General features: G+C 44.7%; 1 long non-coding RNA gene across 2 annotated transcripts; it reads right to left on the minus strand.

Moving 5' to 3' along the window:
- Window positions 1-3190: 3190 nt before the first annotated feature.
- LOC112495350 lies at window positions 3191-4280 on the minus strand. 2 transcript variants are annotated; one of them, XR_003061777.1, is made up of 4 exons: window positions 3923-4280; window positions 3677-3744; window positions 3460-3577; window positions 3191-3377 (listed from the first exon to the last, which is right to left on the minus strand). It is a non-coding gene; the product is annotated as an uncharacterized LOC112495350 (long non-coding RNA). The 2 variants fall into 2 exon arrangements; XR_003061776.1 differs by lacking the exon at window positions 3923-4280 and having other exon boundaries at window positions 3677-3794.
- Between the last annotated feature and the right edge of the window lie 596 nt (window positions 4281-4876).

Below are 4876 nucleotides of genomic sequence, written 5' to 3' on the forward strand. Positions count from 1 at the left end.
GAAACTAACAATTTCTAAGCAGATACACTATTTGTCTCATCTCACCATATATATGTTGTAACAAAAATGTTACTGCAGACTCCCCTCCGCCTCCTGGCTCGGGGTCCCATAGGCCTCGAGTATTGCATTTTAGACTTAAGTATTGTTAACTGCGTTTATTTAGATGTTTTAGCTATTACGTTAAGGATAAGACCCCTTCCCTCCACCCCTCCCTCCCTGCCACCATTCCCCTTCCCCCGTAGGGCACTGGCTCGAGGACCGTCTCGGAGGACCTACAACCAGCACCAGCAAGGAGGACATCGTCGTGGACCTGCCACGAGGACCCAGCATCCCTGGATGGACCGCGAGAGCGGCTACGTCGCGCTTCCCTCCACCCCTCCCACCCTGCCACCATTCCCCTTCCCCCGTAGGGCACTGGCTCGAGGACCGTCTCGGAGGACCTACAACCAGCACCAGCAAGGAGGACATCGTCGTGGACCTGCCACGAGGACCCAGCATCCCTGGATGGACCGCGAGAGCGGCTACGTCGCCGAGGCAGCGGAAGGCAGGGATGGCATGGGCAGGAGGAACAACAGATCGAGTCGCCCGTGGGATGGATGTCCAGCCACCACCATCACCACCAATACATGCAGTCCCGGTGCAGTCCCGTCACACGGGCAGGAAAAAGTCACGTGTGACAGCGGCGGACCCCTCTCCCTCCGAGACCGCAGACGTGCCCGGGAGATTCTTGACAGGCCTGGAGGCCGCCATCTTCACCGGCGCGCGCAGCCAGCACGCGTGCCGGCAAAGCCAGCGCCGTGCCGCCGCCACGAGGCCCTGGAAGGCCCGGCAGTCCACCAAATATGAAAAGGACCAATGCCCTGCAATGCCGGAACTGCCGACCAATGCCAAAGCGCATAGCCCTCTCAGCTGGGCAGACCCACCAATCCCCGAGGCCCTGGAGGCCTGTGACGGAAACAACGAGGACTGGAAACACCGAAGAGATCGTCACTTCAAACCAGGTTGCGAACGAACAAGTACGATAGTTGCGAGATTATGAATTGCGAACTGCGTGAGTGTGAGATATTGTGAGTGCATATTGGATATCAGTGTGACGAACGTGTGGAGTGAGTACAGTGTGCTTGAATTTTCCCTAGCTACTATCCCTTCCCTATCCGCCCTTAGTACCTGCTTTGTAGATCTTGTAAGTCCCTTCCGGACGTCTGCGAGCTGGCCCACGTGGCCTAGCCTTTTGATAGTTTGCTTTGTATTAGCGACGGGCCTTCTGCCCTTACACTCGAGGCCCGTGGTATATTGCGTGCGTCCTAGAGTAGTTTGCGCCCTTTTTGGAAAACCCCCGTGCCCTCTCCCTTCCCTGCCCATTTTCGCGTTCCCACAGAGGTAATTGAGAAAGTAGCCATTTTGCGATCGGGAACCTTCCTCCCTGAGACCCCCCTCGCCTCTCCCACCGCTAGCCGTGCCATTTCGCGTTTGAGTAAATATTCGAGGACCTTCTGAGGTCACTCGACGGTGCTACGCCGAACAAGTAGCTGGCGCCCATTTGTTGTTTTCTCCGTCCTGTCCCTCCTGCCCCCTCGACAATACCCTGCCTCCCCCGTCCCCCGAGTCCCCTCGCCCACTAACCCGTTTAAAGGTCCCTTCTGACACCGCGTGTTCCCGAGCGAGCACCCGCGTGTGTTGTTTTGATTGCGTGTTAGTCTAGAGTTGCGTCTTTTGCGTTACTACGTTGCGCACATTCTAATTTCTGTTTGAGCATCTTTTCGTTTCTATTCTTTTCTTTGTATTAGCATTTTCATTGTTAATTATATTCCTTCTATTCTACATCGTGTCCCCTTTCTTCGATTCCCTCCCCCTCTCCCGTGTTATTGAGATAGCTGCATTTGCGAGACCCTGGGCCCTCTATGTGGCCCAGTACGTCACAATGTGTAAAATAATTGTGTGGGTTTTTTACGCTTTCCATTTTTTTTACCCAATATTAATAAGCGGAATTTTTTGGGACATAAAATTAAAACAAAAAATGAAATGGAGAAATGTATCTATTTTAGAAATGCAAAAGCGTTAAGCGTTAAGCGAATGAAACGAGATTTTTTCCCATTGCTGTCAATTTTTCTCTTACGTCTTCATGAGAGTCCGTATCGCAACAAATGAGGCTGCTCAGTTCCACCAGCTATGGATTATCATGTATGAAGAACATGCATTGGGCGCGTTGGCAACGATTCAGCTTCGTAATCGTAAGGTGCCGCGTTCGCATCTAGAGACGAAAGCTTTTTTTTCTTCATTTCTTTTTTGTTTAATTTTTGTTGATCCGGTGTTGCTTGGCTTGCATGGGAGGGCGAAGTTAAAAAATAATGCAGCCCTAAACAAACCACACGCGAAATAAAATATGTGTAGTTCAAGACATTGCATATGCAGTTTTATAACAAATACTATATGCAATGACATGTGCGCCTCGCTAGAGACTTCATTGTTTTCCATTTGTCAAATAAAACACATGAAAATCGGGAATGAACTATAGCAATCGTAGAAAAGTAAAAGTGAACGGAACCTTTTGAAGAATATGCCGCGAACCCATGAAGGCATACAATGTTGCAAGCAAACTGAAAACATTCCCGCGGCTTCTGCTAGCCTTTTTCAGTTCTTTCTTCTAGTTTGAGAGTGTCAGTTCGCTCTGCGTTTTCAAATATAGAGTGAATGAATATAAGCGTTTCAATTATGGAACACGAAAATAAGAAATAGGAAAGGCAGTATGATTTCTGTGCGTACAGAAGATGTACAAACGGAAAGTTAACGACCAAGTCCAGACTGTACAGGTTTCCTACGAAGGACGATCCTTGACTGGCAATATGGATAAAAAATACAGGTGAGTTGTTAATATGAACTTTCTATCTGTACACTTATCTAGCATACCATTTGTCTGTACACTGAATCTTATTAGAGTGAACTTCACACAGTGTCTAATACAGTATTTAAAAGTTCACTGTCAGTAGTTAGAAAATTTCGTTAATATAAGTTGAACTTTATACACACAAAATTTTGTATGTCCTCTGAAAGATCTAGTCTACAGATAAAGGTTCTATTATCAAAAGTACTATCTCTATAGGCGGGGCGGGAGAATAAAGGGATCACATTACAATTAGAGAAATATATTAATTTATTATTCTAATTCTGGATAAAGTACAATTAAAACCTATCCAGAATTGCCTCCATCATAATGCACAATGCGCGGTCTGCCCCTTCTGTTGCTGCTGCTGGTGGTGCATTTCGAGCATTGGGACGGCGGTTTTGCCCTCCGCGGCCACGATACGGGGCCTGCTGTCCACCATTGGCCGCCTGCCGCTGCTTGCGGCTCCACCGGCAATTTGGTTTTTGTTTCCCATCTGAAAATAGAGCAAAATATATAATAGTATTTAAAGAAAATGTATCGTAGTTACTAATTGTTCATACAAAATTTGTACTTACTACCACCACGTCGTCCCTGACTGCACGGTTTTCCCGTCAGTTCTTTTGGTTCTGTTTGGAGTTCTTTTTGGTTTTTTTTGTGGCCTGCTCTGCCACCGCGTGCTGCTGCTTCTCGGTTCTACAAACAATACAAAAACACGTTAATACAAATAATTTGAAATGGAATTTCTAAAATAATACATGTACATTAATCACGAACATGTTTTTTTAAACTTACGTCAAATCGCTCTGTTCGAGGAGAGCCGCCAATTTCTCCGTCTCACTCTCCAGGGTTTCTTTGTTATTCTGTAAAATAAACCAAACGAATTACATTAAACTTTGTAGATATCCTAAAATTTCAGTACATCCTGCGATGAGGTTTTTGTATTGCAATATACCTATTTAAACTGACACATCTCCTCTCTAGAAGATGATGTAAAGGAAAGGGAGGAACGATATACTATTAAAAGGAATCAAGACTTACCATTTTGGGCGCACGTCGAAACTATTCTGTCGCGATGCAGCTCGGCATGGAAGGGATTGGTGTGGCGGCGTGCGGTGGGAGGTGTAGTACACGAGCGCATGGGATGAAGAAAGCGACAGGCAATAGAGCGCTTAAAAAAAGGGATTTTTTTAAATTTCTTTAAAGAAAATCTTTGAATGTATGATTTACATTTTTTTTCTAGATGTTGACAAATATTTTTTATGTGTATACAAAATTTAGAATGTTTAAATTAAAAATTGGTGTGAAATATGTTTTATAAGGGCTCATATGCAGTGCTTGGGCTACAGAGTTACTATCTGGCGTGCATTATAGTATCTGAACTGTTAGTCTGAAATAAAACAAAATATTTCGTTGGTTCACGAATTTTTGTGTACTATCAATGTATAATTAAATTAAAAAATGCATGATTAAAGAATCTGCGGCGCCTTGAAAAGAAGTAGACATTCATGAAAAAAAAAACTTCATGTTAGATAATAATGATTTCTACAAACTTGCAGCTGTTTAATTCGAATCTGCCATGCAGGACTCATGCAGTAATTTTTCGTTATTTTCAAACTGTCGCAGTTGCACTGCTGTTTGATTATTACTAGTTATAATTGCTGAAAAATTTCTTAGATGCAATTATATTGATCATTGAATATGTTCTTTCATTGCGTTCTAGGTAATAAGCGACTGAAAGGGTTATCAGCGTCTACTCTTCGAGTTTGCGGACTATGCGAAGAACACTTTGAACCGAGCTGTTTCATTGGTCCGAAGCGCCGTTTGACTCATGATGCGGTTCCAAAGATGTTCATCGAGAATGAAGATGTTTGGCCGGAAACATCAGACGCACATGTCACAAAGGAAGTCGGAGAACTGCATGTGACATTTGAAAGAGACGAGATTCCGGTAAGTTTAATCACGTCTCTAGAACCATTGCGTTCGATCGATTCG

Source organism: Cephus cinctus, unplaced genomic scaffold (assembly GCF_000341935.2).
Source record: "Cephus cinctus unplaced genomic scaffold, Ccin1 Ccin1_scaffold2615, whole genome shotgun sequence".
Classification (NCBI taxonomy): domain Eukaryota; kingdom Metazoa; phylum Arthropoda; class Insecta; order Hymenoptera; family Cephidae; genus Cephus; species Cephus cinctus.